The 25,010-nt window shown below is 42.4% G+C and overlaps 1 long non-coding RNA gene across 2 annotated transcripts in view; it reads right to left on the bottom strand.

Moving 5' to 3' along the window:
- LOC128942750 (uncharacterized) overlaps window positions 1-23,082 on the bottom strand; it is a 28,833-nt gene extending 5,751 nt beyond the window's left edge. The window contains exons 1-2 of one of the 2 annotated variants that reach the window (XR_008483637.1): window positions 22,811-23,082; window positions 16,156-16,275 (exon numbers count right to left, since the gene is read on the bottom strand). This is a non-coding gene — a long non-coding RNA (uncharacterized LOC128942750). Of the gene's footprint in view, window positions 1-16,155; window positions 16,276-21,628; window positions 21,729-22,810 lie in introns of those variants that run through there. The other variant, XR_008483638.1, reaches the window with a different exon arrangement.
- Window positions 23,083-25,010: the final 1,928 nt, after the last annotated feature.

Raw genomic sequence — 25,010 nt, 5'->3', positions numbered from 1 at the left:
GATTTACTTCTATGTTCCTTTGAGCAACTATACTATAATTATTTTTTTTAAAGTTGGTTTAACCTATTATTGTACCACTGGCAGTAGTAGTTTGAGAAACAGTGGAAGAAATAGAGCAAATACAGGATGTAAAAAAAGTAATTTGTTTCAGGATGATTACTCCCATTTTGGGCTGTGTTTCTGGGCAGTTAAAATTAAGACACTTTTCTAAATTTTGGCATAGGGAACTGGCAGTAAAATAGATCTATATAATCATCTGCAGCAGCAACCCATGTTGTAACAGGCCAAAGTCTCAGAAGTATTTTATTTTCTTGATTTCTATTTGGAACAGAGGTCTGAATAGTCAGGTGAATAGCTGGCCACAGAATAAAATGTCATTTACTAGTTACAGCCTAACCTAAGGTATAGCAGGTTCACCTTCCACTCTGTAGCTCTAGAGGCTGCCATACAATCCCCAGCATTTGTGCCTGAGCAAAATTACTTCAAAATAACACACTGGAATGCTTCCAAGATAACATTTTCCATTCCCTCTGTACATGCTGTGAATCACCTTACAACTGCACAGCCCTGGATAGTAAGATCTCCAGTGCATTACTGTCTTAGTCCAGGTCTCCTTTGTGAAAATGAGATTGTGCCTAACAAGTTTAACAACTCACAGGGCAGGCTGAAATGCCATTGGCATCACCGAGGGGTCAGGAGTCTGCCTGCTTTGTACATGGCAGCAGGGGAATTGCATTTCTTAATACAAGTGCTGCTGTTACACCCTTTTTACAGGAATACCAGCAACTGCCAGGGATCTGTGATTCCCCAACAGGCAACAGCCCCCTGCAGAAGGTACCTAAGAGGGGCTGTTCCCATGTGGGTTACCCACACTGAGACACAAAGGCTTTGCCATCATTCCAGTGAAATGCCCAACATTTCCTCCTGCCTACAGCGGCAATACACAGCTAAAGGGACCTGCTTACGCTTGGCAAAGCAGAATGATGCCACTTCCACATAAATATGTTGCAGCACCTACAACTATAATTATATAAATATTTCAGAAGGTAAAGTGTACTTTGCTTTGGGTTGGTTGGGTTTTAAATACATACCTGTCTTTAATTTGTCTGGTAAGCAGTTTGTGCAGAAAGAAGCACTATACAGTGCAAAAGTATGCTAAAAATTCCATTTGCATTCTAAAGATAAAAATTACCATTAATCACATCTGAAAATGAGAGAGTCTGAAAGCACAAGATATATTTTTGAAGGGAAAAAGTGGTCACAGCTACCAAAACATTTTCAGAAGGGAGGCTGACAAACTTTTCCTTCCTGACCCAAAAAATAAAATGCCTTTAACTAGTTTGCATATAGCTAAACAGCTAAAATCAAACCTATACTACCCATACAAAGCCAAAAAGGTACTCTACATACTCCACTTACAAGGAATTTTGGAAAGCAATGTACCTATCAGTACTACAACCAGCTAAGTGACTGACCAAATCATCTCTATGACAACAACTGCCAAAAGCCACTAAGAGATTTATCAACAGTGGGGCACATCCATACCAGCACTGCACTGCAGAGAGCAACAGAACAGAAACATTCCTGCTCCTTCCATGGGCTTGGCTTGGGCTGGCCCCCTCTGCTTGCAATCATCAACTTTTCACCAGTCTACATCTTTATTTTGTATCCTCTTTGAGAGACATTGTGAACAGAAAGAGGACACAGTCCTTGGGCACCATCATGTAGGTGGGCTGAAACTTACTCATACCTGAAGGGCTGTGTTCTCCTGGTCTCACCACACATAGCTACATAAATCAAGCAAGCCATAACAAATTTATACTAAGGGATTGTGCACACACTCATGTGCACACAGATGTGGGAGAGCAATCTTGCCTGTTTAGGAAAAAGGAAAGGAAAATAGTGTCAGCACTATTTTATGTTTAGAAAAGAAAAGCCTCTTTTAATAAAGTAACCTGTTGCCAAATCTCAGCTCTAGAGAGGATAACTTACAGTGCATCTCAAGCAAGTTTGAGACTGGTCACCAAAGAGTATACATGCCCATGCGTCTTTTCTTGAGCCCACATCCACTCATGTATTTGTACAAGTGAACCTAAAACACTTCATAGCCCTGGACTCTTGAACTTATTTCAAATAGCCTTCATCAAACTGCAAGTGGGGGAGGAAGGGGAAAGACAGAAATGGCAAAGACATCTCTTTGCTTCCAACTTTCCCTGCAGAGATATTACCAAACAGGATATAAAATGTCTAATCTTGAAAGGTAATTTTGTCACAGTTTTCACAAGGCCTTTTTTTCAATGTATATGAAGGGCTTTATAATTTTTGTGTCTTTATCTGATCAAAATGCTATCCTTCCTCCGGCAGCCCTGGCATTCTTTGTGGTGAACTGTTTCAGTATCAATATTAATATTCAAATGTCAAGTTTGTCACACTACATTTCCTGTATTATTTAAAGCATTCAGAACAACTATTATCTATGAAATATGAAACAGTAAATTTTTGCTATCTGCTTAAAATTTCAGCAGCCCTATCTGGGACAGAAGAGCACTTATATTAGTCACATGGCATTTTACTTAGAAATGTAGCATTCAGCTTTTCTAGCAGTACTTCTGCATTTCCCCAAATTGTCTTTTGTTGTTTCTAGCAAAGCTACACATCTGTTCTTTTTCTGGAGTACAACTGAGCCCTGAATGTCAATCAAATGTATAGTATTTAGCATACATTCAATATTCAGATATATATTCCCTAACTGATAGTGACTTTTACATATAGTGAACCCTTGAGCTTTGTGGGGTTTGAGGGGCTTTTTTTTAATATTCATAGAATAGTAATTATGTCTTTCATAATTTCTGTACTGCTCTTAAAAAAAATTTACTCTTTTTTTTCCTGTTTCACTACTTAGTTGAATCTCTTTCTTTTGTGATTACCTAGACTGTGGTCATGCACCTTTGGCTGTAAGGGGTATTTTTACTGTAACATGTAGGTGTCTTCATAAGCAACATATTTTAGAGCTGCACAGCTGAGAATGCAGTGAACTGTCACTCCTTTCTACCAAGTTGCCAAAGTTCTGGAGAAACTTTCATATAATAGCACCAACTTAAAATAATGAATGCATAATAATCCACATACAGAAAGGTGCATGCTAATTAGATACATTTTTCTCCTTGTCAAAGAACAGCTTCACAAGGAAAGCATAAAAACCACATTGAGTCTTCCATTAACAGGGAACACTTTAGGCTATAGATCAAAATGAAATATCTCAAATAGCTTAAGGAAAGCTTTATTTTCAGTGTACAGCTTGATGATGCCATAAAGAACTTTGGTACCATGGCACAAGTCAGTTATTTCCTCCATTCTCCCCTCCAAAAGTGAAGGGTGATTGCAGAACATGCATGCTTCTTTCAGTCTTAATTCACTCCAAATTTGAGCCAAAGGGGTCTGATCCTAACACTCCAAAAGTCAACAGGAGGAATGCCAGTGGGAACAGGGCCTAAGACAACATTTCTACAGTAGTCAACAACACTGAGTTATATAAATACTTCCTAATATATCAATACTGACTGGTCATCAACATTTCCATTATAATCTTTGTACTTGGAGATGGCTGTCTGTTGGATGCTGTCCATACTTCTCTGCAGCCAGCCAAAATGAATTGGTTTTGAGTGATACAAGGCCCTCTCTCTCCTCTGGAGACCTGCAGACAACTAACAGAACCATCATTTTTCACACAAATCAACAGCATCCTACTATCCTAGGCTGAATTCCAGTTTACCTGCTTAGATACAATGTACTTTTGCAGGGCTAGAAAAGGAAGCCTTGGTTTTGTTTCAGGAAATCAAGGGCTACCAGATTTTTCATGTAGTATGTCATGATGTCAAATAATCAGGGCTAGAAATACAACAATTAGGTGTGAACAACAGTTTCTGAATATGTGTCCTGCAATTCTTCTTCACTTTGTTTACAGTGCATTGAGAATTATAAATTTAGTAATAAACAGCAAAATCTGGTGTACCAAAACAAGGAGCCTGTCACAAATGCTCTTGAAAAAATACCAGGGGTATTACTAGCATCACAAGCAGTATTCTTCCCACTCCTATCAAAAAAAGCAATCCTTGAATTTGATCTCCTTGCACTCGGAAGAATGGCTGTTTCTCTACAGAGCCTCAGCACTATTATAACTGAACTCATTATTTTAAAGTGCTTGGAGCACCTTGGGCATGACAGAAGACACAAAAACTTGGACATACTGTTGGACAGTATGAAACTCATACTAATATTAATTAATTCAAATTCACAAGATACACTAAAGCTATTCCAAAAAAGCATTATGGTATATTTTGAGAACAAATACTAGGAGCAAAACACAAAACTTGGCTTAGTTTAACCAACCTACCAACACAACTTCATGAATCTTTTTTAAAATGAACCCAAGTCTTTTCTCTCCTTCCTGCTCCTGGAAAAAAGTTAATATTAGACCCACCAAACTGCACTAATCAAGAATCAGCTCTAGAAGTAATTCTTATTTCTGAAGAAATCAATTATTAAGGGAACTGATTTTTAAGAGCAGTGTGGGTAAAATGTGAGTGCAACTGCTTCATGCATTAGTTGAGAGGTTTAGCTGAAGGAATGGGCATACATGTTACCCTCAGTTTTTACAGTGAAGCATGTTTGTTCCTTCTCTTGCCCTTTCAGTATTTCCCTGTAAATACTCATTCATCTTCAAGCCTTCCCTGGACCAGCAGCTGAATGATGGCAATGGACAGGTATTTGCGAAGTGATCCTATCACTGTTCCCCCTGAAACTCATCAACTTCACCATGTAAGATATAAACCTGCTGAGGAGAACTTGCTGTGAGACTGCAGAGCACTCTGCTCTGCAGAACCTGGGCCAGAAACAGCGTGATGGACACCAGAACACAGTGCTAACCAGGTGAAGTGGGGTGAACTCTGTGTGGAGGCTTATAGCACACACTTTCTTCACAGCCGAGGTGTTTCAGTGGTTTTTTTCTAAGGTGCAAACACACAGAGTTTATACATTTATGTTGACAGGTTAGCACCTTTGCTCTCAGTAGTAACCACAATTTCTTTTGAAGTTTTTAGCTGAAGTTAAGAGACGACCCAGGTCAGTACTCACACATCACACACCACAGCTTTCCTCAAACACAAGAAGAAAAACCCAGCAACGAAAAGCCCAGCTACAGAGTAAACACCACTTACACACACCACAAAAGCTCTTATTTTCCATGCCCATCCAAGACCACAGATTGTCCTAAGACTGAATACTGGCTCTCCATAAAGGACCCCTGAGCCTATCCGACCGTCTCAGCTCCCTGCCAACCTGCCGGCACCCAACAACAGGGCATTGCACATAACAGAACTGCCCTCAGCCAGCTACAGCAATGCACTCAGCATCCAGACAGCAGCTTCTTTTCATTCCATACCTTCTTGTACAGGCCTTTGTAAAACATACGCACAAAATCTTTACTAGTACAGAGGGAAATCAGTGGCTACAACTGCAAAGCGCCGCGTTGCTAGCCAGAGACGAAGAGCACACAATCCGATGCTGAATGACTGCCAGCAAAGAGGAGTCCCAGCTTAAGGCCTCAAAAGCACTTGGAAAGCTGTTGCCTGGCTGATTACGACCCCATGAAAGGGTAAGGCTCCAGAGCAGCGTGCACAGCAGATTAGAGGCAGGAGCTGCAGAGCTGAGCCGCCACACGTACTCTGCCAGTGCACCCTGGTGCGTACTCGCACGGCAACGCGCCTCCCAGGGAGGGCAACACCCGTGAGCCGCCAGGCTGCAGTCCCTGGGCAGAAATACCTGCTCAGCTCCCTCTGAAATCAACTGGTCCTTAAGAAAATTTAAACATCAAATGAGGAATGTGGTAAAACTCCAATCAAAAAAAATATTAAAAAAAATAGTAAGGGCAGTGCCTCTGAAAAAAGGGACAATTTGGCATTTGCAGTGTGTACAAGATGTCTTCATACACTTTCCTGATTCCTTGCCAGTAACTATTCAAAAAAGACCACTTAACAAGCAAACAGGTCTTCAGTACAACAAATAATAAAAAAGAGAGCAAAGCTTGTGCTATTTAAATATCATGAAACATTCTGCTAATCATGCACAGATGGAAGTACAGACGCTTCTGCCAGACGCCTTGTTCAGAAACTTTGCTCTATTTTTAATTATTTGATGCACAGAGGACCTGTTTGCTGATTAAAAGGGCACTGCCTTTAAAAGTACTCCATCAATATGGAGTCTAGCGTTGTTTTCAAAAGAGGACTTTAAAAGTAGTAACTCATACCTCCAAGCTCCCTGCACCAATTTTTATGATCTTATAACCATGAGGTTGAGGGTTTTTTCAGATGTTTTTCTCACCTCGAGAAACTGCCTACATACAGGAAAAGTGAAACTATACTCACGCTATTGTTAAATTCACTGAGTAAATCAATTTTTAAAATGGGTATTTTCCTCTAATATCCCTTAGTCTGTATCTTTTTGTTGATTATTTATAACAAGAAGGGTTATCAATTTCCAGATAGAAGTTATTTTTGATGGTTTCCTGTTTAGTCAAAGGCCTCCTTTTTGAGAAAACATACCAACTCCAGCATTATCAATCAAAATAATTATTATATTGTTTGGGTTTCTTTAAATCTATTATAACCACAGTATCATTCCAAAAGTAAGTTCATTGCAAAAGCATGCTGATACACAAAAAAAAAAAAAGAAAAAAAAAAAAAAAGAAAAAAAAATTTAAAAATCCCTCTTGCATATTTCCACTTCACACCTTAAGTGAACTTCACTCATTCAGTGGGTGCTTCATTCTGGTACTTCTCCATAGCAGTCCAGGAATTTTTCCTTCTCTGAAGAACTTCACTCAAAATGCATACTATGTCACTTTTATTTTCTTTTTCTGAATGAAGTGCTTTTCAAAAATTCTTTTTTGATTTAACTTATATTTCACAACCTATTACTAGAGAACTTTAGCACTGGAGCAGAGTCGCGGTATGAGAAGAAGTGATGATAAAGAAGCCCAGAGAAAAGTGCTCAAGCTGCTATTTTTGAGCCATCAGTATGACACATGAAAATGGTACTACATTTTTTAAAATTTACATTAACAATTTGAACTATTGCTATTAATACTGTAAAAGAATCCTTTGATTAGAAGATCACATGATATGATAATAAAGTAATAGTTCTCCATTATTTTATAAGCAAATTACCCAGGCTCATGCTCAGGTACAGAGAAAATAACTGAATGAGTTTTGGTTTTGTGGTTTTCATTGTTTGTGTTTTTTTAACAATGCCAGCATGTAACATTTTACAAACAAATATATGCTACTGATTTGTTAGAGATCAGCTGACAAGCCTAAAAAGCAAGATGTCTGCTGAAGAGACACTGCAGCTGGAAACCAGGGAAGACTAGCAGGGGCACATAAACTGAAAATCCAATGTTCAGCCAGAGAAACAGGCACCCACAGAGAAGTTTCAGAGAAGAAATAATGGTCTTTTCCCATGAGGAGGAGCGGATGGCTGCATGGAGTGAAAGGCTTGTCCAGGCAGATCACTGGGGTTGCAAAGCTCAGAATCCAGCTATGACTAAACTAGGAAGGAAGAGAGGTAGATGAAACAACGTTCAAATTTGCATTTCTGCAGAAAACTACTGAGGTATCGAAACACCCTAACCAGAAGGGCATTTTAGACACATAGAAACACACACAGAATTAAAAGGGAAGAAATGGTCTACACAAAATCTAAGTATTGTGCCGGTAACAAAGCCAGTGAGGGAGACATGTACAAGTAGGTCAGATATGCAGCAGTAAGAACTGCTGAGCACAGGAGAATCTTGGTAGAGAAGGCAGTGAAGAGAAAAACTAATTGGCCAGCAACAAGAGAAAGAAGTCTGGAAATTGTTAAAACAGGACAGAAGGATAAAAAGGCAAAACACTGTTTGGGCTATGTAAAGAAAGATTAGTCTTATTCACCAACACATCCACCTGAAGCACAGGAAGAAAAGAAGACTGATGACATTTGTCTGAGCAACAACTTTCAGTCCTTCTCCACTTGAAGGAAAAGCCAAGTGACTGCTCTACTCCCACCAAACAAACAGTGTGCGATCAGCAGTGCTGACCTGTCTGCGTCAGCTCTGAGCCCAGAGGTTCAGACACACGCCAAAGGCCCCAGACTCTATCACACTACATTTACACCCACATGGCTCCATTGAAACCACCCAAGTAAGTAACAGAGGTGGGAACCTGACCCCTTATTTCACCACAGCCTTTGGCTGAGCACCTCGGTGCGTTGCACAACACGCACCCTTCGTGTTAAATAAGAGCAGCATAAAACCACCAGTTGCTGCAGCCTAGGTTGCACAGCACTGCTGGTTTCATAAAGACACCCTGGCTGAGCTGTATAAACAGCAGCAAACACTGCAGCCAGCCAGCTGACAGCTCAGATGAACGCACCTCATAGCAGAGCTGCACACATAGCAGAAGTGTGTCTTAGTTTGCATTTCTCCCATTCCATACAGCCAACATGACATTCACCAAGTTTGACTCCTTAGGTAACAGGGTTGTACTCGACTGCTGATGTTTAATGTATTTCAGATGCTTACCTTCTACCCACCTTAATTTTCCTTAGGGCTTTTTCTCACTGTACACTAACAGATAACATCTGGATAGTAACCTCATGTAACAAATGTCATACTTTCACTGAGAAATTACTTTAATTTGCTCAGTCACTACACATCGTATTCCCTCTGAGCCTGCTACTGAGGTGCAATCGAAATAAACCAGTGGTGACAAACAAATGGCAGGAGGCATCCATGCTGGTTCTATCACTCTCACACCTGAAGACCACACAACAAGAATGAGTTACTTTGTCATCTTGTGCAAATATGGAGCAAAATGCAGACTTTTACTCCCCCAGCTCTTCCAGGATTGCAGTATCACATCTATATTATGACACTTTTCTAATGCATTTGTGAGCTATCCAAACACCATATAGTATAATTTTAAACTATAGATTATTGTACTGTAAGCTCCACCATCATCCTCTTTCCATGTAAAATAGGACACGTGTTACACATACTCGTATGTGACATATATCACTTACCTCCCCCCAGTTTAATTAATCAACTGTCAAGTTCACAAAGGAATTCACATGTGATTTCCAAGACTGCCACTAAAAACAAAAATATCAGGCCAGATCACAGCAGAGATCCAAGAAAGCTTAGCAAGAGTGGCAAGAAGGAAACGTGAAACTCAACCTGATTCAAAGAGGAAGCAGACAAGTCCTAAGCAGAGAAGTGCAGCAGCTGCTCAGTTCTGCAAACAAGGACATGCAAACACAAATTGTATGACCAGACCAAGCAGGTCATCCTCAGCTAGTCCATCAGCAGGTGTTACTTACAGAAGAGTGATGTTAACAGGGTGGGTGGTGAGAAAAAGGAAAAAGAGAATCCAAAGGAAAGAAACACAGTATCTAGGACCTATCAGGCTCTCCTTGTAATAAACAGTAGAGAGAACCTACCATTTTATTTGGTGCCAGGGAGAGAACAGAAGTGGTCAACAGGGAAACCTCCACCATATGTTAGTGAGTTGAGTTTTCTTTGTTTTCAACCTGAGGCCAAATTTCAATGCATTAGCATGCAATTAAAATCTTGGGTTAACTGAAGATCATGGTCACAATATTCATATGTTAATGTTTCACTGGCATAACTATTGATAGAAATAGTATTGGCATGTATCCATGTGTCTGGGGCCAAACACTTTGAAGTTCAATCTTAGACACCTCTGAAGCAGGCAGACGAAAATCTGTCTAAATCAACATCTAATAACTCTTTGACTGCCTCTGGAAAATAAATATGATACCACAGCTCAGGATGAAGGTCCATCCACAAAAGCTGTAATGGTTTGTAGAAGGATTTGTCAAGGGGCAAGTCCTGTCAGTGTAAGCAAACCTTTCATATCACAGGTGAGGCATCCTAAGAAAGTCATATTTCTTTTCTGATTGTTAGAGAGGATTTCTGTTTTCAGCAATGCCTATATAGTACTACCTGAGACACCTTGAGTTATTAAAATATTAAACAGAATGAAAAACAGGTTTTAAAAAATTGAAAAATGGTTTAATGACCTTCTGTGAGGTTTTGACTCCTTGTGTTGTTATGCTATTTAAAATGCCTATTCACTGCATTTTATAAAATCTCAAATTGTATTTGTTTTTTCTTCTTGTATCTTTGCTTCTAAAACATGATATATTCTTTAAAAAAATCCAAAAAGGAAAATGGGACTTATTTTTGTAGTAATTTTTTAAAAATAATCTCCCAAGCTACTTTCTATCTGTCCATATATTTGCTGTAATTGTGTTCATATTTGAATTCCATACTTCAAGCCATCTTTGATCAACTTGATTAATATTCCTTTCAAAAGATTTTATAGCTGGTGTACTTCATGAACACAATTAAAGTAGATTAATCTGTTCTGAATTATATGTTTCATAAAACTACTGTTCCTCTGATTAATTTCACAAAAACACATGTAACTATATACAAATGAGTTTCTTCTCATTGATAAAACAATCCTGTTACACAGCTTCCAGTAGTGGGCAAGAGATATCATTGTGAGTATCTAATAAATCAGCAAGCCTGATAATGCAATGTCATGTGAGCTAGTACAAAAAATACTGTATTTTTATTTAATAAAGGAAAAATAGCCCAATTCTCAGCTTATAGCAATGGCTCAGCCTCAGTGGAAATCTTCAGGTATCAGTATCAGTAGAATAATACCACCATCTAGTCAAAGTGACTGTAGATGATCCACAAACCTTTCTCCACTGAAACCAGTAAAAAAATTGATTCAAATTCAATAGCATGGTTTGAATTTCAGAGACACTGGGACTGAACAGGACCCATCTGACTCCTGATCTGCAAGAGGGAGACTCACTTTGACCTTACCATGGCTGTCATGAGCAGGCTGATGGCATTTCACCCCATAAATCCCCTCGCCTGGTGCTGTAGCTAAGCACTGCTGAACTTAGGTACCCTCTAGAAACACTGTGATGCTGTAATTAGCAGTGAGACTTCTAATGCATTCCCCAGCCAGGAACAAGGGTTGCTGTGCCCACTGGAGTAAAAGAATGTGAAAAGGAAGTGGAAAAGAATGAATAAGACAGGTAACAGCAGAGAAAACACAGTAAAAACTTACTAAAGTATCTCATGTTAAAAGAACACAAAAACCACCAGGAGTCGGCTAAGCTGTCAGATGGGTATTACAATAAACAGTGGTTTTTTTTAAAAAGTTCCATTAAATTGATTGTTTCAGTGGAGAAGATCAATGATACATAGAAGGTATATCTCTGACATAGGCTTCTGCTTCTGAGCATCTAAATTACATTAGGATTGGTGCTTGGGGTTCTTTTGAGAAATTCCATATTTAAACTTCCTGCTTCAGTGCAACAGCAATGTAAACCCTTCCTTTATTTTTTGGCAGTTGCTGTACATCACTCACATTCAACTGATCATTAACTGTGAACTGTTCACATATCTTAGTGTGGTTTCAATGCTCCTATGGCAAGGCTAGACAGCATTTCAGAAACAATGATATCCCCAGGCCCACACTGTAGTTTCTGAAGCACAGATTAAACACGGCATTCTGCTCAACAAGCTCATCACTGTTAAGTAACTCATCAGAAAATAAAGAGGGAATTATCAAATGGGAATTGCCAAGTAATTAGTTCTCTGAAGCAGATGACATAAAACTGTTAAAGGGAGGGGCTTCCCTGCTAGTCATATGTCAAAGTAGAGCCTCCTAATCTGTAAATAAAAATTCAGTACATATGATTAGTGTGATGGGTTTTTAACTGCTAGTGGTACATGGAGAATAAAGTTACAACTTCTTCTACCGCAATAACCTACTAGGATTTTTTCCCTTGAATATATTGAATTTTCAAACCATTCTGGATCTACTTGCCATCAGACTACCTTGGGAAAGCTATGAATACAGCACAGTACCAAGCAGAAAATGTGCTCAGGGGCTATGGAAGAGGAGAAATGCATTTATTATTATATACATTTGAAAATATCACTTTCTAGTCAGCTGCTACACGTGCCACTGAAAAGGAGCCACACCAATGAGAAAATATTCAGTAGCACAAAACACAGTAAAGGAGGATTAAGCCTGCTTTTGTAATTATCCTTCTCCATTAAAGCCTGACTTTCTTTCAAGTAGCTGGCCTGACAGAAATGTTAGCTGTACAAAACTACAAAGGCGTTCACACATGGGTACCTGACAGGCAAAATGTGGTACGGTCACAGCCACACTCCAATACAAGTGAGGAACACTTTGGCATTTGTACTTTTCATAGAACAAGGAGTGACTCAATAAATCCTGAAGTCAGGTTTACAGCTACTTCCAAAAAAAGTAACTGATGAGAAAATAAAGAGGCAATTATAAAATTCAGGGTTTGCCTCTATCACAGTGTCTCAACATGAGAAACCCCTCAGCCAACACATCTAAATCCATACCAAAATTATACCCCTAGTAACAAGGGCTAACTTTTTTTCAAAAGCACAGCCCTGGTTTCAAGGCAAGGCAAATCCCAGCAGCACACCCCTAGCCAACACACAGAGCCAAGGGAGAGGCAGCAGGAGGGCACACACAGATGCTCAGGCTTGCACACAACTGCACAGCACATCCAGACACTTCACCACTCCTCACCCCTAGCACATGGAGGTTCTCCATCTACTCACACTAACATGCAAAAGCCCACACTTTTACAGGAATGCTAACAAGTTGCAGAGTGTGGGACAGCAAATCTCATTCCATTTGCAAATACACCTTTTAAAAACACCAAGTTGGAAGGCAAATCAAACCTCAGACAGTGCCTTATGTCACATTATGAATGTCAGCCTTGTGTTTTTATGCAGGCATACCACTGCACTCCATGCCATTTACACGTCAGACCATGTTATGAAACTTTCTATCAGTCAGACAGCAGGTCTTCAGTATCTGCAGTAGGAACAACAGGGGAAAACCATGAAAGTTATGGCTGAGGTGAGGGGACCACAAAGCCTCATTTTTAAGACATCTGTCAGCATTCACATCACTTCATTTAATTTACTTTTTAGTTGCTCACATATAAACAATTTTAGAAAAATTATTCCTAATTACTATCCAGTTATAGCTAGTTCACAAGTCCATTTCACTTGTGCTGTTCACTTAAAACATTAGAAATCTCCATTGCCCACCTTCTTTTAGCCCTACAGATATTGTAGGCCCTCATAAAGAGCATGAGGGAAGAAATAAAACCAGCTATGATAAAAGGACCCTGATATGAAAACCAAAAAGCTACCACTGCACACAGTAATACAGAGACAGATTTGTTCTTTTTATGTTCAATATTAAGTATTTTAAAAGGGCAGACTGTTGCCTGTTTACAGAGAGAGGTAGTCAGAAGTCTGCATAAAACAGAAATTATGTCTTATGTAAAAATTAGCTATATTAGGTAGCATACAGGCATACTTACTGAAAATTCAGCCAAAAAAAATTTCTTACAAATGGGCTGCAGCTGTAAATTCATCCCAGTACTATGATTAATAAATATCAAGTGACTCGACAACAAAAAAGATTAAAAAGAACTCTTTAATTGTTAAAATGTCCAGTACCTCATGCAAAATCCTCTCAAGACAACTGTATAAAAGAAAGCATTGAGTCATTTGCCTACGTGGAAGGAGGCAGTGCATGCTCTGAACAAATAACAATAACTCTATGTTTTGGAGAGCCGGCTAAAATTAACTAAAAATAAAAAAGAAAGAAAGCTGTATCTTTTTATTTATTTTTGCTTTACTTTTACTAATACCCATGTCCTTATCCAGGCAAGATGCTTAGCTGGCTCTGCAGAAAATGTTGCTTGAATTAGAAGGTGAGCACACCTGGACAGCTGACACATAACAAAGATGTTACCCACTGACACCACACAAATCCTCTCACGAGTGAAGCCGTGAATGCACATGCAGGGACATCAGGCCTCAAGTATGGCTTCTGAGATGCATTTTGGATGCCTTCAAACGTGTCCCATGTTCTCCCTCAGTCAGACTCCAGGGTCATAACCCAGGTCTTCCTAAAATGGAGCAGGGCAGTTGCCACCTTCACCCAAAACAAATGCAAAAGCCAGAAAGATGATGAGTGTGAGTATGAAATGCTCTGTCTGTGGCTGCACCCTGCACAGTGCCACGTCATGTTTCTCTTACATGTTACTACTGTGAGCTCCTGCCTGTTTCCTCCAGTAACAGAGAAAAGTTTGTAAGCACGCAGTGCCTATCCCAATAACGTTTATTTCACTTATTTAGTCATACAGTGGGCCTATTTTGATTGTTCCATAGAAAAAATAAGAACTAATGAGGTCAACAGAGGTACCTCCAACTCAGTAACTAAAATGTCCAACAATAAGAAGTTAAAACAAATCTAACCTCATCTAAGGTCCACAGATAAAATACTAAACTTCAAGCTGAGCTGATATACGAAAACAAGCACTTTAGTACTATACTCCTATCAGACTTAGCTAGGTTACATTTTTAATCTAAAATGTTTGTTTAACATTGAATATATTGTCTCTCATGCAATTGCAGAAAATACCAGATGCTAAAATATCCAAGGTGACTTAGCAATACATCGTGGGTAACACAATCTGATTATTCATAGGACTTGACTAATGCCCTATAAACAACTACTTCTTCTAATTGAGATATACACATTTTTCCAGCAGTAATCACTTCTTAAAATAAACACATTTTTCTACAACCCAAGTTAATCTTACAAAATAAAAAATTAAAAGTTTTGTGTAACTGATAACATCGTAATAAAAAACTTTTTCTATTTAATGTCCCAAGTCAATAGCTGCTACGAATTCAGTTCTCTTCCAAAATGGAAAGACAAAGTGTGCCAGTGCATGGGCACTTTGTGTAGTTTTTTACTCTGCAGAAACTCTTATTGCTCTGAAGTTACAGTGGTTACTGCTCACTCCCACCATTCAAGCTCCTTTGGAAATTGTAACAGGCCTGTCCTTGCATGTAACTACTTGCCTAGGCAACTTCCCTCTAAAACACAGCACCCTTCCCCACAGCCACAGTAAAATGTAAATGATGCACTGCGTACTTTTCTATGACATGCTGTATACATTAAGAAGTTATTCTGCAACGGAGACTTTCTGATCAGCCCTACATAAATAAGAGTGCTATTGTAATTAAGCTTTCAGATTGTAAATTTAAAAAAGAAACCCTTTGGTTTTCTGCAAGCAATCACTATATTTCATTTTCTTTTAAAGACACAGGCAATTTTATTATGACCCTTTATCTTTTTTTTCTTAAAGCATTAGCAGCATTGCCAATCCCAAGCACTTAAAAATCACAGAATAGGTCCAAAAAACCAGGCTGGCCTAATGACAATCAGATTAAAGAAATAAAATAAAAATTTATGTTCTTTTTATTGGCAGTATGATTGTTGAGTCTTGGGACTTGGTCTTTTCAAGTTATTTTCCACAACCATATGGTAAGGAGAGAGAGAGGAAAGGGACAGCAGCAGACTGATACATGTGCACTTTTACATCTTGTCTGGCAACAGAATTTCAGGGAGGGAAATCAGAAGAACTGAAAGCATTCCTCAAAATAGAGCAAAAGATACAATTATTCTGGGAACTATTCTAATGCTGGACAAAGTTTAATGCACAGAAGAAACTCAAGACAGTGGAAAAGCCAAGCAGGCGACAAGCAACAGGAATCCTGAAAATGATCATAAAAGTGAAGGAAGGATTTATTCAATTTTACACATGGCATTTTATAACAAGAATCAAAGTCTGCCAACTTTTCCATTCATACTAACATCTTCCAGTAACTGAATACACTCTGACCTCAGGTGAGCATAAAACCACCCATCTGGAACCCACCTGTTCTGTAAGTCACAGAACTGAGTCACCAGAGTTAAAGGAATTTTTCTGAGCAGAGTTTCTCAAGGACCTCTACTGCCAGGCAAGGGAAGTACAAACCTATCACAGGTAGGTAATCACACAGACACCAGGAAGATGTGCACTTTGCCTAAAGCCCAGAGCAGACAGTGTACACTTGCTGAAGGGAAAAAAAAAAAAAAAGCATTGTATTCTCACCTTATTGGCAGTGCATAACTGTAGGGTGAAGAAAAAACTGATGGTGGTCACTGTCCTACGGGGTCAAGAATAAATTCACAGCTTGTATTGCTTGCCCATCTGGCTTGGCCTGCAATGTGACTGTTGATCCAGGAGTTGAGGAGATGGAAACCAAAATAAAGAGAAACAAAAACACAGTTAAGAGTCAACATTTACAGTCATTTACAACACACTAAGATATCCCAATGAAGACTGAGAGAGGCTGCTTTTACTATTACTCAAGCACAAATAAACCATAGATTTAATTCTGCAGACAGAGCTCATCCAGTAGAGAGCAGAGCCCATTTATTCAGAGTGCTCTTTTCCTAAATGTGATCTTAATGAGGTGAAGAATCATAAGCAAGTGGAGATGACTGTCTTCACTGCCAACAGAATATATTTTATTTGAGAAGCAGTAGCATCCTGAAAACGTAGTGCTGCAATTACTACTACTAGGTGAAAAATAATCACCTATTGAAATGTGACTTTACCTTGTACCCTATTTTGTCATTAAAGGTGGCATGCTACAGTTGATGCCTATTACTGTAAATTCCAAAAAAAATAAACAAAAAAAAAACTTTAACAATGTAGTTTTTTTCATTTTTTTTCTGTGATTTTGCTCAGCAAAATCATGAAGAACCAGCACTGAACTTCTGCTGACATCACCTACTAAAATACATTTGGGGTTTTCATTTGGAATCTCACCAAATATTTTTATCACCCCTGGTACAATAAAAGGATTTAGTGGGACCATTTCTCCCTCACTGAGAATCATTTCTGTTGTTTCAGTTTATGAGCATACTTACTTGTTCCTATTTAGGAAAGGATTTACACGCATACTTAACTCTAGATAGGTTCTTTAATCAATCCTCATTCAGCAAAACCCTCACTGGGACATCTACTAAAGTAACTTTGCAGACTGGGACCAATGCACACATAAAGATTTGCATGTGTTGTACAACCACTTCAGACTACAGCTTTGAAAGAAAAAAAAAGCCATGAAGCATTACATTCTCAACACATGCACTGAGATCAAAAAGGAGTTACGGTCATGGATCTAGCTTTTGTCTTTTTGCAAAAATCAGGAATCTGCAAAGTTTCTTACATTTTAAAATGTTAGTCATGCATCACCTCAGCCAAAACCATGTAAAAATCTTCAATTTTCTCATATAAAGAATGTGAACCACTGAATAAGACTTCAAAATACAGTGCCTTTGACCGAATACCTGTTTATTTATTTATCACATTTGGAGTCTTGCTTGAAAGTAAAATGAAAGGATGAGGACGGGATTTTCACTTTGCAAAGCTTAGGCTATCGAAGTCACTGGAATATAGCAAGTCAGTACTTTGCAATGAAATATTTACCTGTGCCAAGCCTGCCATACTTCTCTTTCTTGTTCTAATTATATCGTCATCTGTTAATGCAGAGTTGGTTACAGCAGTCTCAGAAGAGACCTATAACTAAATCTGTTATCTGCACTCTCTGAATTGTACACACCATACCTGCACAGTTCTCCAGAACAAGCAAATCACTCACAACCTGTGTGGTTATAGCTGAGGCTGTCACACAGTCTGACTTCTCTCAAGCATCACCACCGGCAGCTGGCTCGCACGCTGGAGTAGGTTTGCAGCCAGCCAGTGCTTCAAGACCATCTATGCAACCCTGACAAGCACTTCCTTTACAGCCTGCCACACTTTTTTCATTGCATTTCCCCCTCAATTAGTACACCACAACAAAAGCAGTGTGCATATGAACAATGACAATCCTGACTGTCATCTGCTAAGATGCGCTGCTAAACCTCAGCAAGGGGAAAAATTAGGCCTTGATTTTGTTTTACTAGACATGTTACCAAGACAATTACTTTAAAATTCTAATGTTTAAATCTTTAGTTGTTTTTCAGGTGACTGCATTCAAGTGTCTATTTTCTTAATTAATGGGAAACTAGGCCACTGGATCTATTACATAAAAAAAATTGTTAAGTGAAATTCCACGTCCCTTGCAAATGTCTTTTAAAACAAAACTAGTTTTTTCAACCTTTCTAAATAGATCCAGTCAGGCTAGAAAAGCAAAGTTGCACTGTTTATTTTTCAGAAAAGTTTTTTCAACTATGTATATATTGCCTTTTTGAAAATAATTACTTTCTAACACTCTTAGTCACACAGGTAATTTGTCTTACAATAAAATATGTATAAGCAGCATGCAGCACACAAAGGCTCACACTACAGGAGTTATCTTGCTCATGACTATTCCACTCTCTCCAGCCAGTCCTCCTAACAAGCTCTTCTGTTTCAAGACACCTCCTCAGAACGGAGGCGGCCGCACCGAGCAGAGGATATTCCTTCCTAACCAAAAGGGCAAGTTAGTTGAGGCACTGAGAAGCTGCACTTCAGTGCAGGAAATTGCCTGCAAATACCCTGTCCCCTCACCCCTCCAAGAAGAAACACTCCTGCTCAGCAGGCAGGCTGAGACCTGCAAACTCATCACACCAAACCCAAGACCGCCACTGCCTGCCGCCACAACAGCTGAACCACCAACAGGCATTTCTCATTGCCTCCTCCTCCAGCTCCAGTGCTTTACCATCAGAGTGATTAAAATATCTGTTTTACTGAGATATTTCTGGATTGCTTTATGTTCCAGCCTGGTACTACAAACACTCAGGAGCTGTGGGTGCTGATGATTTCTCATCACTGAGACACAAAATCCTCCAGGCCAAGTTCAATATTAGTGTCAGTGCACCCAAGATTAGTGACAGGAGTAGGGGTGTTACCCACTTCTATAGACACTTAATGCTGCTCCTTAATCAGGCAAAAATCCTATTTAAGCCCACAGTGCTTTTTGCCATGAAAAGCAATATAGAGAAAATAACAGTGATATGCAGCAGATCACTTTCTGAGCTTGGTTACTCTACTACATGCCTGGATTAAATCCAATAAATGGAGTTATTTGAGATATACACCCATGTAAGTGGCTCACAATCCCATCCCCTGGAGTTACTCCAGATTTATGACATTAGAACACAGTGCCAAATTTAGTGCTTTTAAAAAATTATACCTACATTTATGGCAAAATGGCTTAAAAGAGTTATGTTCAAACAATGAGAATGAAGACAAATATACACTGCTTGGTGAAACATGTTTTTAAGAGCAACATGCAGTTCAAAGCTAATTATATTACATATTCTTTGACGCTGTTATAAACTGTGTCAGAAAGTCTCCTGCTCTATGGCTATAATATTTTGATGAGCACAAATGCAAAATATACACCCATACTAGAAACAAAGTCTTTGCTGAGGCAAGAATTATTTTTATCATGAGAAACTGCAGTCAGCTTTCACCTAGCACACAGAAGGGCCTAGACCTTGCTAAGAACGATGAGGAGTCTTCAACAAACCCAGAGTGACAATACTGACATCAAGTATCACCAATTTTCATCTCAGCAGCCACAGGGTGTAAAGTACAGTACAGGAGTGGAGAATAACAACCCTGTGGCCTATGATGAGAATGTTGGAATGGGAACTGTTAGCAGTGTTAGCAAACACTGCTACAGCCACCAAACAGTTAAACCAGACAGATGGGGATGGGGGTGGGGGGGGTGGGGGGGGAGAGAAGGAAGAAAAAAAAAAAGAAAACTCTGAAAAAACTTTCATGCGAGCTTGTATAAGCCAAAAGCATTTTTACGAAGTACCACACCTTCATTAATTTGCTAGTAACACATGCAAGTGGAACTGACGATTTGGCTGACCTGCTGAGCGTGCCACGTACGGTCCCATCTGCCTGACACTCCAGTGGGCAAAGAACACCCTTCCCTAGAAGTTCGGCCATTAGGAACCCACCACCGGCATCTTTCAATTTTCAGAAAGCCCGAGGCGGTGGCCGCGCCGGCCGCACGCCACCAAGGCGGCACACGCAGGGCTGGCGGTAGCCCGCTGGGTCGCCCGGCAGCCACACACGCACCTGGCTGGCCGGTGAATACGGAGAATCCCGTCTGTTACCATGGCAGCCTGATCTAATTACATGACTGATCAGGGCTGGAGTAAGCGCGCTGAAAGCCTGCACCGCTGACATGTCGCTACACGATGAGAGAGACAGACAGACAGCCGAGCACGGAGGAAAACCTATCGACCTCTGCCTTATGTAAAAAGTGAGGAGATTACAGCCACCCTTTCAAAACAGCTGCTATCCGTAAAATGCCGGGCCGGTTATACGAACAAATTAGGTGCAGTAACGTACAATTACTACTATTATCCTGCAGCATCACAAAAATAACTACGGCGCATTATTTTCCCTGGCCATTCTCAATTTCCCTCTCCCCCATTCATAACCCTTGCTCCATATGATAAAACTGCACCGTCTCTATCATTCGAACAGAAATAGATTAACATGAAGCCGGGATTTTCCTTCAGGGGACGGTTTCATTCGAAACTGAAATTAAAAGTCCTTGACTTATCAGTGTGTCAGCAGAGTAACTCACTATGCCCGACCGTATCTGACGCGTGAAGTAACCATTACTGCATAAAATGCATAACCATGAGCGTTAAAGGTTAAAGTGTAAGCTGCTTTACAAAATATGAATTTCTTTACCATATGAAAGGGAAAAGGTATTCGGCAAAGGTCATTTACCTGCATACCCTATCCGTTCTGTACACAGAAATCATTTGTAAAGAGGAAGGTTTTACAAACCTAGATTTCTTCGTCTGGTTGTAGAAGAAATGCCTAAAATTTTTCCCCAATTCTATCTGGAGTTCGGGCTTATAGGGGAGAGATGCTGCTCAGAGGAGTCCCTATTACACAGCATACGGTAAACAAAATAAAAATAGCCTGTCGTTCTCGTTGTCTACACAGTGCATTATATAACGGGCTTCCGACTTGTTTTCTTTTCTATTATTACTCTTCAGTAATTCCTCCTCTTCAATAACATGTAAATCGCTCCCAATTCTGTCATTTTATTATTATCGCTATTACTATTACAGTAGGAGCTAACGCTTTTACAGCACGCTTTAATTTAGACTTTAATATATTCTCAGGAATCACACTGACGGATTCAGCACCCACAATCGTACACGGGGTCAATTTATTTGTTTTTTTGCCGGTAAATTGCGATGCCTTAGGGTTAAAAAAAAAACCAAAACAAAAAAAATACACGAACAACAAAAAAAAAAACCCTAACAAATAACCAAAACCCAAACGACAACCAACCAACCCCAAAGCCCCGCAACCCAACCACCCCCACCCGACCCAAGCAAACCCAGAGGCAGCGGGGGATCGGTGAGCGGCAGGAGGGCAGCGGTCGCCACCGGAGGCGAGCGGAGCCCCGGGGCGGCGGCGGGGAACCCCTGCCCCGCTTCCCCTCGGGAAGCCGCCGGCCGGACCCCACAGCTGCGGGCGGGCAGCGGGGCGGCGGCGCCCCGCCGCCCCCCTTCCCCCATCCCTCCCGCCCCGTCCCTCCCGGCAGTACCGGGTGGCGTCTGCAGCCGGCCTGGGCCCTGAGTGAAGTGAAGCGGGGCTGCTGCCGGGCACATCCCAGCGCCAGCGCCGCCTCCCCCGCCGCCGCCGCCGCCGCCGCCGCCGCCGCCTCCGCCGCCTCCTCCGCCTCCTCCTCGCTTCATTCACCCTCCGGCAGCCGCCCAGCCCCGTACTACATACGCCGTGCGGTGGCAGCGACCGGCCCTGCCGGCGACCGGCCCCGCGCTGCGCCCCGCCGGGTCCGCCTGGCGTACGAGCCCCGCACGGCCCCCCCGCACCGCGCCGTGCCGGCCGCGCACGCACACACACACAGGGCACCGCACCGGCACCGCATCCCCCGCCCGCACACACACACACACACACGGCACGGCACGGCAACCCACACACACAGCCGGCACCGCACCCCCCGCACACACACACGCACCGGCACCGCACACACACGCACGCACACAGACACACCAGAGCCCCCACGCTCGCACACATACACCGCACGCACACACATATACACACACTGCACACACACATACACACACCGGCACCGCACACACCGGCACCGCACGCCGCCCCCCCGCACACACGAGCACACGCGCAGTCTCACACACCCCGAGGCCGCCGCCGCTGCCGCACCGGGGGCAGCCGCGACTCGCAAAATGTCCACCGTCCCCGCGGCCACCCACACCCCGCCCGGGCCGGGGGGAAGCGGGAGGGAGAGAAAAGGGGGGGGGGGGGGGGGGGGGGGGGGTGTGAAGAAGGAGGAAGGAGCGGAGCGGAGCGGAGCCGGGCGGGGGGGCAGGGCTGTACGAGCGGCTCTCGCCGCGGGGCCGCCCCGGCCCCCCGCTTCCTCCCGTGTCCCGCATCCCCACTCCGTTTTCTGCGCGGCGTCCTCGGCCATTTCGCGGCCGCCCCCCTCTCCCTCCCTCTCCCCTCAGAGCCAGGCCCGCGGCGGCAGCGCCTGCGGGCCGGGCCGGGCCGGGCCGGGCCGTGGCGGGCCGGGGGCGGCCGCAGCGAGGCGGGCTGCAGCCCCGCGGCGGGGTGGGCAGCGCGCTCCCCTGACCCCTCAGCCCCGTGTTTTTCCAGCTGGAAATCGCCGGCGGTTTGCAGTCTAAACAAGGGAAGAAGCCGCAGGCGGGTGGGGGGGAAGCAGAAAGCAGAGGAGGAAAAAAAAGCCACTTACTGTAAAGTGTCAGTGGAGGTGGGGTTGGCGGGGGTGGGGGGGTCAGAGAGAGACTCGCACACAAATGTCTTCCTAGCTGATCACGGGGCTTGGGTCTGCTTTTTGTTTGTTTGGCTTTTTTCCTTCCCCCTGCAGTGACACAGGTCCGGGATGTCTCCACCACTGTAGTAGAAATGATGTCTGCGGTACAGCGCTCGCTCCCTCTCCGCTCTCCAGCATGTAAATGGGTAATAGAAGCCAAATATGGAGCAGTTGGCTGCCTCTGCAACAGCTCAAGGATCCTACTTCATGCAAAAGGCGGGGGGGGGGGGGCGGGGGGGGGAGGGAAGGGGGGGGAGAGAAGGGAGGAGGAGGAGGCAAGGCAACACTCTGGCAGTCGGCCAAGAGAGCCACACAGATTATTGCATACGCACGGCACCGCCGGGCCAAGGCGGCCTTTAACCCTTTGCGGGCCGCCGCACGCTGCCCGGGGACGAGCAGGGGGGCTGGGGGCTCGCCTCGACACTTACCTCCTCCCTCCCCTTGTAACACTTCGAAGGCCAGGCTGGCTCTCTACGGTGGGCTTAATCCCTGCGCACGCCAGTGTTCCAGAGAAGTCCCCGCTCCTGTAGCAGGCTGCGTCGCGGGGCTCTCAAATCACTTTGCAGGCGGAAAGAAATGAGATGGGGAGGGGAAAAAGAAAAAAAAAAACAATCCAACCCCGAACCTATATTGTTTAAGGGGGAAGAAACAGACAGCTAGCGACGTGTGCTGTCCTTCAGAAAAGGCAGGGAATGCTGGTTTAAAGGATGCATGAAAATCGGTTGCTCAGTCAAGGCTCGTCTGTCTCTCTAAGGGAGGAAATAAAACTGCTGGAAACCAGGGAATGCTCTGAAGCAGCCTCTGCGAGAGTCAAAAGAGGGTGATTTTATTTAAGATGCCATATTGCATTTTGTTGTGGCGAACTGTGAAGTGATTTAGAGCAAGAGCCTGCATCCCACTCCCTTTTTCTGAATTAGTTTTATTTATCCGGATCCTTGGCATATGCTTGAGTTGCTTTGTAGAAAGTACCTTCCACTTCATTCAGACCAAAGAGACTCTGACTCATACCATCACTGAACTACAAGACAGGCAGGGCTGAACCACGCATGTTTGGGTACTAACTCCCTCTGGATTCCTCAGCACTGGTTTCATCAAAGATCCCTTTGCATCTCTCCCAGCTGTCTGCAGACCACCGGAAGCCACTCCTGAACTTCCCCGCATCCCCCCCCACCAACTATGGCAACTTACACTCCACTGGCACTCCAACATCAGTGTGTTACTCTCTTACTTCCCTCAGCACAGGTGTCTGCAAACTACAGTGATGGGCAAGCAACAGGCAGAGATGCAAAACAGAAAATATCTTCCTTCTGGACTGTCTCAGTCTGATCTTCATATTAAAAAAAAATTAAGCAACCCCCCCACACCCCCAAAAATCAACTTACTAAGCTAGGTACAACTTAAAGAAATAAAACAAATTATGAAAGCAATTAATAGGATGAATGCAGGCAAAGGGTGGGATGCTATGCTTGCATGCAACCCAACAGCAGCCCATAAGAAGCCATTCACTCTCTGCTTTGGCATCAGGAAGAGAAGTTAGAGTACAGAGGCCCCTCCCCACACCAAGGACGTTGCAAGAGAATGTTGCATAAATACCAAAGGCTGTTACATGCCAGCTCCAAGGAGCAGGACGCTGTGGGGTCCCAGGCCTCAGAAAGGCCTGAGACGTGCACTCTATGTAACATGGCCATCCAGATCAAGCTGTTTATTGCAGCTTGTACCAATTTGCCATGACAATAAGCTCCAAGGTACCAGATTCCCTTCAATTATACCTCCTATGTGTCCCTTTTATATTAGCATTAGGTTTTAGCTGCAAATTAAATCTAGCATTAAGAGTCTAGATGCAAAATACCCTAGGACTCAGCTTGCCATTATGCAGATCAGCAAAGGAGTCCCTTCTATAAAGGACTGTACTGGCTTACTGTAATTGCTAAAGAACGTACTAATAACATTGTAAGCTGCGGCATTCTGGATTTAAGAGTTGATACTGTAATACAGGCTAGCTTTAGGAAACATAAGGATCTTTTACCACAGCGTCTCCTGTATCTTTAGTTTGGGTTCACTATGAAAATCAACACGATTTTCTGTTCTAGCAGTGATCTGAGACAGAAGCAGCAACAGG

Source organism: Melozone crissalis, unplaced genomic scaffold (assembly GCF_028551555.1).
Source record: "Melozone crissalis strain CALT ecotype California unplaced genomic scaffold, PUWL_Pcris_2 ptg000042l_1, whole genome shotgun sequence".
Taxonomy (NCBI): Eukaryota; Metazoa; Chordata; class Aves; order Passeriformes; family Passerellidae; genus Melozone; species Melozone crissalis.
The sequence above is the reverse complement of the archived record's forward strand: the minus strand, read 5'-3'. Positions and strand labels throughout refer to the sequence as shown.